Here is a 13,903-nt window from a genome sequence, read left to right on the forward strand (position 1 = left end):
TAGGATCCAGAAGAATGAGGGGTGACCTCATTGAAACCTATCTAATGTTGAAAGGCCTTGATAGAGCGGATGTGGAGAGGATGTTTCCTTTGGTGTAAGAACAGATGTTTCATTTGGTGTATTCAGCCTCAGAATAGGGGAACATACTTTATACTTTATTGTCACCAGATAATTGATACTAGAATGTACAATCATCACAGCGATATTTGATTCTGCGCTTCCTGCTCCCTGGATTACAAATATTAAATATTGAAGATATTAAAAATAGTTAAAATTAGTAAATATTAAAAATTTAACTTATAAATCATAAATAGAAAATAGAAAAATGGGAAGTAAGGTAGTGCAAAAAAACCGAGAGGCAGGTCCGGATATTTGGAGGGTACGGCCCAGATCCGGGTCAGGATCCGTTCAGCAGTCTTATCACAGTTGGAAAGAAGCTGTTCCTAAATCTGGCTGTATGAGTCTTCAAGCTCCTGAGCCTTCTCCCGGAGGGAAGAGGGACGAAAAGTGTGTTGGCTGGGTGGGTCGTGTCCTTGATTATCCTGGCAGCACTGCTCTGACAGTGAGTCCACAGATGGAAGATTGGTTTGTGTGATGTGCTGCACCGTGTTCATGATCTTCTGCAGCTTCTTTCGGTCTTGGATGGGACAACTTCCATATCAGGTTGTGATGCACCCTAGAAGAATGCTTTCTATGGTGCATCTATAAAAATTAGTGAGGGTTTTAGGTGACAGGCCAAATTTCTTTAGTTTTCTCAGGAAGTAAAGGCGCTGGTGGGCCTTCTTGGCAGTGGACTCTGCTTGGTTGGACCAAGTCAAGTCATTTGTGATATTGACCCTGAGGAATTTAAAGCTTCTGTTCCACTTGCGCACCACCGATGTAAATTGAGTCGTGCGGTCCGCTACTCCTTCTGAAGTCAACAACCGATTCCTTCATCTTGCTGATGTTGAGGGATAGGTTACTGTCTTCGCACTATGTCACCAGGTTCTTAATTTCCTCTCTGTACTCAAACTCATCATTACCCGAGATACAGCCTACAATTGTTGTGTCATCAGCAAACTTATATATTGAGTTTGATGGAAACTTGGCTACACAATCATGGGTGTACAGTGAGTACAACAGGGGGCTGAGTACACAGCCTTGTGGGGCACTGGTGCTCAGAGTGATTGTAGAGGAGAGCTTGTCCCCTATTTTTACAGCCTGGGTCCTGTCTGTGAGGAAGTTGAAGATCCAACTGCAGATCTGAGTGCTAAGGTCCAGGTTCTGGAGCTTAGGAATCAGTTTATTTGGAATGATGGTATCAAAGGCAGAGCTGTAGTCAATGAAAAGGAGCCTTACATATGCGTCTTTATTCTCCAGGTGTTCTAAGGAGGAATGTAGGGCCAGACAGATGGCATCTGTCATTGACCTGTTGCTCCGGTAGGCGAATTGCAAAGCGTCGAGGTTGACCGGTAGGCTGTGGTTGATGTGTGCCATAACCAATAGCTGGAAGCACTTCATAGCAATTGATGTCAGAGCCACAGGTCGATAGTCATTCAGGCATGCCGCCTTGCTCTTCTTCAGCACTGGGATTATCGTTGCCTTGTTAAAACATGAGAGGATCTTAGACTGAAGCAAGGAGCAGTTGAAGATGTCAGCAAACACTCCAGCTAGCTCGCTTGCACAGGCCCGGAGAACCCGTCCTGGGACGCCATCTGGGCCCGTCGCCTTCCTTGTATTTATCTTCAGGAAGGCCCTTCTAACGTCCTCCTCAGTGACGATGAATCTCGATGCCACCAGGTCCAGTTCATCCGGAGGGAGCGGGATGCTCCTCTTCTGTTTGAATCTTGCGCAGAATACGTTAAGTTCATCAGGAAGAGAAGCGCCACAGTTATTGATATTCCCAGCCTTTTCCTTGCACCCAGTGACCTCATTTAGACCCTGCCTTAATCTACTGGTATCCCTCTGGTTAGCCTGGGCTTCCAACTTGGCTCGATATTGCTTCTTGGCGCCCTTAATGGTTTTCCGGAGTTCACACCTGGATTCCGTGTCGCGACTGGTATCCCCGGACCCAAAAGCCGCAGTTCTAGTCTTTAAAAGGGACTTGACCTCATAATTCATCCAAGGTTTCCGGTTAGGGAATACCCGGATCATCTTGCGAGACACACAGTCCTCCGTGCATTTCCAAATAAAGTCCGTGACAGCTGAGGCATACTCATCGAGGTTAGCTGCCGAGTCCTTGAATACTAACCAGTCCACCGATTCAAAGCAGTCACGGAGGACCTCATCCGTTTCCTCCGTCCAACGCAACACTACTTTTGACACCGTGACCTCCCGCTTCAGTTTCTGTTTGTCAGCCGGAAGGACGAGTACGGCCTGATGGTCCGATTTTCCGAAGTGAGGTCGTGGGACGGAACGGTAGGCATCCTTGACTGCTGTGTAGCAGTGGTCAAGTATATTTAGGCCTCTAGTGGGGCAGAAGACATGTTGGTATAACTTTGGCAGCGCCTTTCTGAGGTTGGCCTGGTTAAAGTCCCCGGCTGTAATGAGCAAAGCCTCTGGATACTGGTCTCAAGTTCACTGATGTTGGCATACAGTATGTTCAGAGCACACTCCACGTCTGCATGGGGGGGAATGTAGACCGCTGTCAGTATGACCGAGGTGAATTCCCGTGGCAGATAGTAGGAACAACACTTCACCGACAGGTGTTCCAGGTCCGGGCTGCAGGAGCTTGTCAGTGCCACTGGGTCCGAGCACCACGCAGTGCTGATCAGTAGGCAGACACCACCTCCCCTCGTCTTGCCCGAAGACGCCGTGCGGTCCATCCGATGGATTGAAAATCCCTCCGGTCGGATGGCACAATCGGGGGTGGCAGGGGAGAGCCAGGTCTCGGTGAAACAGAATACACAGCAGTTCTGCATCTCCCTGCAGTAAGTGAGTCTCCCTTTAAGATCATCCACCTTGTTCTCTATGGCTTTCACATTAGCTAGTAGGATGGTGGGCATAGGGACCCTGAAGCCCCTCAGCTTCAATCTGACCAGCAGCCCAGCTAGAATGGAGATAAGGAGGAATTTTTATAACCAGAGAGTGGTGAATCTGTGGAATTCGTTGCCACAGGCAGCTATGGAGGCCAGGTCATTAGTTATATTGAAGGCAGAGGTTGATAAGTTCCTGATTAGTCAAGGTATGAAGGGTTACTGGGAGAAGGCAGGAGATTGGGGCTGGAAGGATAATAGATGAAATGATGGAGCAGACTTGATGGGCCAAATGGCCTAATTCTGATCCTTTATCTTATGATCTTATGCTTTCAGGCTTTTGTATCTTCTCTCTGGTGGGGGGAGGGAGAAGGAAGAATGCTTGGGTGGGAGGGACTTTGATTATGCTAGCTGCATTATGGAGGCAGTGTGAAGTGTGGAAAGTGTCCGTGGAGGGGAAGCTGGTTTCTGAAATGTGCTAAGCTGTGACCACAATTCTTTGCAGTTTTTTGTGGTCAGGAACAGTTGCCATATGTAGCTGTGGTGCTCCTAGATCAGATGTTCTTGATGGTGCCTTGATAAAAACTGCAGAAGGTCAAAGGCAACGTGGTCAGTTTCTTCAGCCTCCTGAGGAAATGTGTTTTTCTGACCATGGTGTATATGTGGTTGGACCAGGGCAATGAGTGATGTTCACTCCTAGGACAAGGGGATCCCAATCCTCTCAACTTCAACCATATTGTTATAAAGAGGAGCGTGTGCAATGCCCAACGTCCATGACCAACTTATTTATTTTGATGACATGGTGGAAAAGTCTGTTGTCGTGACAGCATGTGACCAGACTTTTCTCTTAACCCTACCTAGCCCTTCTCTGATCCAGCCTCATGGTGTCACAGGTCCTTTAACAGCAAATGAAAGATGACAGGCAATGGGTAGAACAAGGAGCTACAGCCATTAGTGCCGGAGTTCTCAGTTAGTCTCTCCCGGTGACGCTGTCCCACGAGGAGAGATGAAGCAAACTGGAACTGTCCCCTCTGCAGTTTAGAGGAATGAGAGGTGATCTCACTGAGACTCCTTACAGAGCTTAACAGGCTGGGTGAGGGGAGGGTGTTTCCTCTGGCTGAGATGTCGAGAGCCAGCGGTCTCACTCTCAGAACGAGTGCCGGCCCATTCAGGGCAGAAAATGGGAAGAAAGCTCTTCACTGGTGGGTGGGGGAGAGGGGAATTCGGTTCTCTAGGAATGATGCGTGAAATAACCTTTTCCTGTTTGCAATGTTCTTATTTGGGGTTGTGGTGGTCCTTTCACAGAAATACTGTGATCAGAGAGTTTTCTCATTTTCAGCATTGTGGTTTTCCGATTGAGTCTGCTGCTCAACACTGGCTCTAGCTGCACTGCCCCACCATACACTGAACTCAGGAGCAGGCTTCACACCAACACAACATGAAATCCAGTCCTCGAGAAAGATGAACACTGGGCAACTGCTAATATGTTTTATTGGCTGACTCGCTTAACCTCTGCCGGTGAGTTTTAATAAGAGAGAATCTTTGTGTTTTACCTCTGTCTCGCCAAAGCCTCTGTTACTTTACGAAATGGAACATTTCTGGACTCCTCATTCAGGGAGAACACAGGTTAGAGTGAAGCCACCTCTGCACTGTCCCATCACACAATCCTGGGGTTAGACACAGAGTGAAACTCCCTCTACACTGTCCCATCACACACTCCCTCTATACTATCCCATCACACACTCCCTCTACACTGTCCATCACACACTCCCTCTACACTGTCCATCACACACTCCCTCTATACTATCCCATCACACACTCCCTCTACACTGTCCATCACACACTCCCTCTACACTGTCCCATCACACACTCCCTCTACACTGTCCATCACACACTCCCTCTACACTGTCCCATCACTCACTCCCTCTACACTGTCCCATCACACACTCCCTCTACACTGTCCCATCACACACTCCCAGGACACGGGTCAGACACCGAGTGAAACTCCCTCTACACTGTCCCATCACACACTCCCAGGACACGGGTCAGACACCGAGTGAAACTCCCTCTACACTGTCCCATCACACATCTAGCGTACACTGCATGTGAGCAAGATAGATTTTTGGAGGTGATAAATGACGAGTTGGTCCGTCTGTAAACACAGACTACTGTTAGTTTAGAAACAGATGCACACTGTTGAAGTGGTAGAGAAGGTGGCCTTTAACCCTCCAGAACGTAGGAAATGATTTGATCCAGAGATGTTACAAGGGAAAGGATCATGATGTTGGATTGCGAAGGTTGGAGGAATAAACTGTGGAGCAGGGGTTGTGGGGCAAGAGCAGGAGGAGAAGGGGTAATAGGCAACTCCCTGTCACTGGTCTCTCTGTCTCACCTCCCCCTCTCCCACTCTCCCCTTCCCCTTTTCCCCCCTCTCCTCACCACCCATCCCTCTCTCTCTGCCTCCACTCTCTCTCTATCTCTATCTCCCCTCCCCCTCTATCTCCCCTCCCCCACTCCCACTCTCCTTCTCCCCTTCCCTTTCCCCTCTCCCCCTCCCTCTCCCTCTGCCACTCTCCCCTGCCCCTTTTCCCTCTCTCCTCCTCTCCCATCCCTCCCTTCCTCCCCCCTCTCTCTCTCTATCTCTCTCTTTCTCATTCACTCCCTCTCCCTTTCTCTCCCTTCCCCTCTCCCCTCTCCACATGTCCCCTCCTCCGCCTCTCCCCCTTTGGTGTTTTTCTCCAGGAAGGAAGGTACAACTTCAGTTTTCGTTCTTCAAATGTTAACCACTTCCGGCTCACTTCCTTAACCCTCGGAGCCCGCTCATGCCATAAACCTTCAGTAGCTTGTTCAGATTTAGAATGGTTTCATTTTGAAATATTTCTTGCGTTAAAGAAGAATTCTGTCAAGTTATGGTCACTCTTTTGAAAGGAGCTTACACAAGATTTTTAATGGATCCTTCTGGAAGATCATGTCCCGAGCTTGGTCCTCAATAAACAGTTCCAAAAAGCCACACTGCACATACTCCAGGAATTCTCCTTCTACACATTTAATTTGAGCAGGTTACAGTCACCTTCAGTCCAGGGTATGACTCTAAACTGCAACCGGTGATGAGGCTCTGATTGGGAACTCTCAGAGCTTTGTGGAACGTGGAGTTACCCCTTCGTTATTCATTGCTCCCAGGGCCGCTCTGACCCAGAACGGTAGCACCTGCAAGGGTTCCTGCTCAGGATACGAGCGAAGGCCCATGGCAAATCCAGCAGGTTCAGTAACTGAACTTATGACAGAGAAGGCTATGACCTCAAGTGTCAACGGCTATAGTATAGAGGGATGAACATTTGGGAAGAGAAATGGTGATTTCTTTAGTTCACCCAACAGTAGGCAATAGCAAACCACTGTTGCTAGCTATTAGGTTTCCTAGAATCTATTTGCTAAGAAAACCATGGTCAAACTCACAAAATGTATCACACAACAACAGCGTCAAGAGGATCTTCAAGACAATTCTGAAGATGCTTCGCTCACTAGGGTTGATTCTGGTCAGCAGGGGATCCCCGACCGTCATCAAGCTACTGCTCATAAAATTAAAGTAACACGAAAGAACATTAATGCCACTTGGAATGTAAGAACCCTATATCAAGCAGGAAGGTTGGACAATGTGATAACTAAAATGGGAAGACTAAAAATTAATATCATGGGAATTAGCGAAGTTCGTTGGATAGCTACTGGAACATGTCAGATTAGAAATAAAACACTAGTTTATTCTTGTGGAACATCCCATACTAATGGAGTAGGAATTCTTATGGATGAAAACATGGCAGAAAGTATTTTAGGACATTGGGCAATATCAGAAAGAATGCTTCTTGTTAGATTCAGAGGACAACCATTTGATTTAGCAATTATACAGGTAAATGCACCAACAGATGGAACAAATGAGGATATAGATAAATTCTATGAAGAGCTTGAACAAGCAAAGAATGGATGCAAATCTCAAGATATTGCTATTGTCATGGGAGATCTAAATGCTGAAGTAGGACAAGGTGCTGATGGAAATACCACAGGAAAATTTGGACTAGGGGAAAGAAATGAAAGAGGTGAGAAATGGGTAGAATGGTGCAAGATGAATAATCTGGTCATCATGAATACCTACTTTAAAAACCATCGAAGATGCTTGTGGACCTGGAAAAGTCCAGGTGATAACACCAGAAATCAAATTGACTTTATTACTATAAACCAGAGATTTAGAAACTCAGTGACTCAATGCAAAACTGCAGACTGTAATAGTGACCATATGTCATGTAAAAGTAAAACTTTAAAAAACTAAAGAAGCAAAAACCTGAACAATCTCTTGACTACCTGCAATTAATTAAAGAAGAAAACTTAAGACAAAAATTTACAATTGAAGTAAGGAACAGATTTCAAAGTCTAGAAATAGAATCTGTTGAAGATGATAGCAATCATGTAGAAATGAAGTTTAACTCTCTAAAGGATGCCTTGGTAGAATCAGCAAAGTCAGTGATTCCTAAAAAAGAAAAAAGCACAAAGAATAAATGGATAACAGATGAAACCAAAAATCTAATGGAAGAAGGGAGACGGAAGAAAGCAAATCCTATAGAATATAAGTCCTTAGATAAAAAAGTTAAAAGCTTATGTCAAAAAGCCAAAGAAGAATGGTTAAACCAGGAATGTGAGCAAATAGAAAGAATCCCTACTACTGATCCAAAAAGGTTACATCAACAAATCAACAAGATCACTGGTAAAAAGCTCCTCTGTTCTTCAGGTGGATGTTTGAAAGCAAAGGACTGTACCATTACCATGAAAAAAGATGAGATTTTGAACAAGAATATATTCAGGAATTGTTTGAAGATAATCGAGGCGAAAAACCAGAAATTAAGAAAAACATTGAAGGTCCAAGTATTTTAAAATCTGAAGTTTCTAATGCAATAAATAAGATGAAGAAAGGAAAGGCAGCAGGTCCTGATGAATTAGTAACAGAACAAATTATCGCCCTTGAAGATTATGGAATTGAAAAACTTACTGATTTAATCAATGACATTTACGAGACTGGAATAATACCAGAAGAGATTAAAAAATCAGTATTTATCACTCCTCCTAAGAAACCTGGAGCAATAGAATGTGAATTACATAGGACCATAAGTTTAATGAGTCATAGCACCAAGATACTTCTAAGAATTTTGATGACAAGAGCTGGAAGTAAGATACAAGCTGAAATAGGTAAAGAACAATGTGGTTTTGTGAAAGACAAAGGTACAAGAAAGACAATATTGATGTTAAGGATACTATCAGAACGAGCTATTCAAGTGCAAAAAGAATTGTTTGTTTGTTTTATCGACTACACAAAAGCATTTGATAAAGTGAAGCACAATAATATTAGAAATATTACAGAAAACTCTAGATGTAGATTCGAAAGACCTCGGCCTAATCATAAATCTGTACTGGGAGCAAACTGCCGCTGTAAGAATAGATGGAGAAGTGAGTCAGTTTACGAAAATCAAGAGAGGCGTTAGACAAGGGTGTGTTTTCTCCCCTGATTTGTTTAATGTGTACAGTGAAACAATATTACAAAAAGTAAGAGACATCTTGGGAATCAAAGTTGGCAGTGAAAACATCAATAACTTCAGATATGCAGATGACACTGTGTTAATTGCAAGTACAGAGGAAGAACTACAAAACTTAATTGATATAATTGTTGAAGAAAGTGCAAAAATGGGTTTATCTATCAATTGCAAAAAGACAGAATGTATGGTGATATCCAAAAAGTAGGAGAATCCCATCTGCAGACTGGAAATGAACGGGGAAGACATAAAACAAGTAAAGAACTTTTGCTACTTAGGAAGCTGGGTGACATCAGATAGCAGGTGCGACATGAACATCAAAAGAAGAATAGGGATGGCAAAAGACACCTTTATGAGAATGAAGAGTGTACTGACTAATACTAAACTAGGCATGACAACCTGCCTCAGAGTACTGAAATGTTACGTTTATCCAGTTATGTTATATGGCTCTGAATGTCGGACAATATCTAATAACATGAGGAAACGAATTGTAGCAGCAGAAATGTGTTTTTTAAGGAGGATGCAAAGAATATCATGGATGAAATGAATATCTAACGAGGATGTCATGAACAGAGCAAACACAAAAAGAGAAATTATGTATGAGATCATGAAAAGGCAACGTAAATTCATTGGACATGTGATTAGGAAAGAGGAGTTAGAATGCACGGTGATTATGGGAAAGATTGAAAGGAAGAAAGCAAGAGGAAGACAAAGACAAATGATGATGGAGGCAGCAGCCAGAGAACTGGAAATGAATACCAATGAATTGATCCACTTGACCCGAAACAGGCGTGTGTGGGCCATGGCAAAGCTGAAACTGGGCACGGCACCTGATGATGATGATGATGACAGTCACTTTGGGTTGCTGGAATACCATAGTTACTTACATCGTTAACTTCCTGTGTGATCCTGACCCTTACATTCCCATTCCTGTTTGGAAGCCTGAGAACAATTCCTGCTGAAAACTTCTGCTCCTGAGAGCATCCCTGCTCCCTCTTGACTGATTCCACACCGTCATTTTCTACATTATCATCCTGTCTCAGTCACACAGACTTCATTCTTCACTAGCAAAGCTTCTCTGTCTCCTTGTGCATTTTTCCTGCCCTTTCTGAATAACAAATACCTTGCATATTCATCTTTCAGCCGTGACCATCGAGTGCCCATGTTTCTGTAAAAGGATTCACGCTGTAGGTGTTCACACCTATCTTGTTTCAAAGCTTCTCTGCATTTGCTTGCAACGTCTGTAGAATTATAACAATTTTCTTTTGTCCTATGGACTAATTTACTCTCTCTCACGTTCTCTTTTCCAGACCTTCATGTTTCTGCATTCCTTTTTTACATTTTATCATAAATGATGGCAGAGAGGAAGAAGCTATTGCTGAATCGTTGACTGTGTGTCTTCCGGCTCCTGTACCTCCTCCCTGATGGTAGCAATGAGAAGAGGGCATGTCCTGGGTGGCACGGTTCTTTTATGATGGATTCCATCTCTTTGAGGCATCACTCCTTAAAGGTGTCCTGGACACTGGGGAGGCTGGTGTCCATGATGGAGATGACTGCATCTGCAACTTTCTGCAGCCTTTTCTGATCCTGTGCAGAGATCCCCACCCACCATAGCTGATGGTGCTGCAACCCGTTAGAATGATCTCCACGGTACATCTGCGAATAGAAATTTGTGAGTGCCTTTGGGGACATCTCCTACCTGATGGGACTTAGAGTGTATGTGGATTAGATAGTAATCCAGGACATCTCCAACCTGATGGGATTTAGAGTGTATGTGTGTTAGATAGTAATCCAGGACGTCTCCATCCTGATGGGATTTAGAGTGTATGTGGGTTAGATAGTAATCCAGGACGTCTCCATCCTGATGGGATTTAGAGTGTATGTGGGTTAGATAGTAATCCAGAGGTTAATACCTCTCTGGATCTGCTTCATCTTTTAGGGTCTTTAGCTTCCAGTGGAGTATAGGCCATTGATGACCTCCTTTCTCCGTCATCTAAAGTTGATGGTATGGTTGAAGTTCATCGATGTTCCTGAGATTGACTGTATGGGAGATTGGCCTACACAGCTCTGCTACTGGCCTATCCCATTTCCACATCCTGATGGTGACATATGCTTAGACTTTGAGGGGTCCTTTTTGGTACCCCTAATTGCTGACGCTGTCTGGGCAGAATTGATATCTAACTCCCACGTGGTTGCTGCAAACACATCCCCACAGTGTGTCCAGTTATCGGCACCTGAGGTCCTGTCCACTACACCCAAAGCAGAAGCCACATGAAGTGAGACATTGAGAGATGCAGGAGAGGTACAGGCTGTTCAAGCCACTGAGTCAACACCATACCACTCACTACATACTACACAATACAACCACCCAACAGAGGAGCTATGGAGGTATCAACCACTACTCAGACCATCAGACAACACAATACCCAACTAATGATCCAATTATACAGAAAACACTTCCTGCCCACATTCACCACTATAGCCTCTGTAAAACAGGATCCTGCTCTCCACAGGCATGTGCTCATCCTCCCCTATTGCTCATTAGTGGGCTTCTAAACTGATGACCATGAGTTGAAACCCTCTCCGACCCAAACCCTCTCCAACCCTTTCACTTTCTTGCTACTAAACTTTAACAGCAAAGACATTCCAAGGCACACATTAAGTCTAGAGTGAGGTTCCCTCTACACACTCACACACTCCCAGGACATGGGTCAGACACAGAGTGAATCTCCCTCTACACTGTCCCATCACACACTCACAGGACACGGGTCAGACAGAGTGAAGCTCCCTCTACACTGTCCCATCACACACTCCCAGGACACGGGTCAGACAGAGTGAAGCTGCCTCTACACTGTCCCATCACACACTCCCAGGACACGGGTCAGACAGAGTGAAGCTCCCTCTACACTGTCCCATCATACACTCCCAGGACACGGGTCAGACACAGAGTGAAACTCCCTCTACACTGTCCCATCACACACTCCCAGGACACGGGTCAGACACAGAGTGAAACTCCCTCTACACTGTCCCATCACACACTCCCAGGACACGGGTCAGACACAGAGTGAAACTCCCTCTACACTGTCCCATCACACACTCCAAGGGCACGGGTCAGACACAGAGTGAGACTCCCTCTACACTGTCCCATCACACACCTCCAGGACACGGGTCAGACACAGAGTGAAACTCCCTCTACGCTGTCCCATCACACACTCCCAGGACACAGGTCAGACACAGAGTGAGACTCCCTCTACACTGTCCCATCACACACTCCAAGGGCACGGGTCAGACACAGAGTGAGACTCCCTCTACGCTGTCCCATCACATACTTCCAAGGTATGGTTAGATACCAAGTGGACTTACTGATAAGGATTCTGAGAGACAGGACTTTTTGCATTTGACAGGCAAGAACTGATTAAGGATTAACAGTGTGGTATTTTGCATGTGAAAGCATATCTCAAAAATGTGATTTCCTTTTGAAAAGGTAACCAATATAATTGACAAGGACAGAGTCGTAGATGCTCTCTACGGAAACTTTCACAAGGTCCAATATGGTAGGCTAATCCGGAAGTTTAAATTACCTGGGACCCACGGTGAGCTAGCTCATTACATACCACATTGAACTAGCGACAGGAGTCAGAGTGTGGTATTAGAGGATGTGCTGCAGGGATCAATACTGGATCTTGTGTTGTTTGTCACCTATTGGATGAGAATGTATTTGGCACAGTTAGTAAGTTTGCAACTAACACATAAAACTGACAGTGGGGTAAACAGTGATGAGGTAGTCTAAGGTCACAACATGATTTAGATCAACTGCAAAAGTGGTCAAAGAAATGGCAGATGGAGTTTGACTATAGGTGCAAAGTAATACATTTTGGGAAGTTAAAGCAGAGCAGGTCTTAGCAGACAGACAGATCTTATCAGGGCCCTGAGCGTGGTGTCAAACAGACAGATATTTGGGTATGAATGCATAGTTCCCTGAAAATAGGAACTCATGTTGACAGGATAGCCAGGAAGTGTGGCATGCTTGTCTTCATCAGCCAAGGCACGCATATAAGAGCTAGGTTGTCATATTACAGTTGTACAAGATGTTTATTAAGACCATAAGATCATAAGATATAGGAGCAGGATTAGGTCATTTGCGCATTAAGCCTGCTCCGCCATTTCAACATGCCTGATCCAAATTTCCTCTCAGCCCCAATCTCCTGCCCTTGCCTCATATCCCTTCATGCCCCGATCCAATCAAGAATCTATCAACCTCTGCCTTAAATATACATAAAGACTTGGCCTCCACAGCTGCTTGTGGCAAAGAATTCCACAGATTCACCACCCTCTGGCTAAAGAAATTCCTCCTCATCTGCGTTCTAGAAGGACACCCCTCTATACTGAGGCTGTATCCTCTGGTCTCAGACTATTCCCATCACAGGAAACATTCTCTCCATGTCCAGTCTATCAAGGCCTTTCACCATTTGATAGGTTTCAATGAGGCCACCCTTATTCTTCTGAATTCCAGAGAATACAGGCCTAGAGCTATCAAATGTTCTTCATATGACAAGCCATTCAATCCTGGAATCATCTTCATGAACCTCCTTTGAACCCTGTCCAGTTTCAACACATACTTTCTAAGATAAGGGGCCCAACACTGCCCACATACTCCAAGTGAGGCCTCGCCAGTGCTTTATAAGTCTCAACATTACATCACTGTGTTTATATTCTAGTCCTCTAGAAATGAATGCTAACATTCAATTTTCCTTCCTCTCCACAGACTCAATGTACTAATTAACTTTCAGGGAAGCCTGCACTAGGACCCCAGGTCTCTTTTCACCCCAGCTTTTTATGTTTTCTCACCATTTAGAACATAGTCATCTCTTTCACCTCTTCTACCAAAATGCATGACTATACACTTCCTGACACTGTATTCCAACTGCCATTTCTTTGTCCACTCTCCTAATCTGTCTAAGTCCTTCTGTAGCATCCCTACTTCCTGAAAACTCCCTGCCCTTCCACCTTTCTCCATATCATCTTCAGACTTTACAACAAAGCCATCAATTCCATCATCTAAATCATTCACAAATAACGTAAAAAGAATCGGTCCAAACAACCCTGGAACACCACCAGTCACTGGCAGCCAATCAGAAAAGGTTCCCTTTATTCCCTCTCATTGCCTCCTGCCAATCATCTACAGCTTTATCCATGCTCAAATCTTTCCATGGGCTTGTAGCTTGTTAAACAGCCTTATGAGTGGCACCATGTCAGCGGCCTTCTGAAAATCCAAGTACACAACATCAATCAGTCTTCTTTGTCTATCCTGCTTTGTCTATTACTTTTTCTATTCTTCTTTGTCTATTACTTCAAAGCATTCCAACAGATTAGTCAGAC

General features: G+C 44.7%; 1 protein-coding gene across 1 annotated transcript in view; it reads left to right on the plus strand.

The window, feature by feature from the left end:
- Positions 1-4,437: 4,437 nt before the first annotated feature.
- LOC140209585 (uncharacterized) overlaps positions 4,438-13,903 on the plus strand; it is a 103,218-nt gene continuing 93,752 nt past the window's right edge. Inside the window, exon 1 of the mRNA XM_072277858.1 lies at positions 4,438-4,472. The gene's annotated coding sequence lies outside the window, so the exon portion shown is untranslated. The remainder of the gene's footprint in view (positions 4,473-13,903) is intronic.

Source organism: Mobula birostris, chromosome 14 (genome assembly GCF_030028105.1).
Source record: "Mobula birostris isolate sMobBir1 chromosome 14, sMobBir1.hap1, whole genome shotgun sequence".
NCBI classification, from domain to species: Eukaryota; Metazoa; Chordata; class Chondrichthyes; order Myliobatiformes; family Myliobatidae; genus Mobula; species Mobula birostris.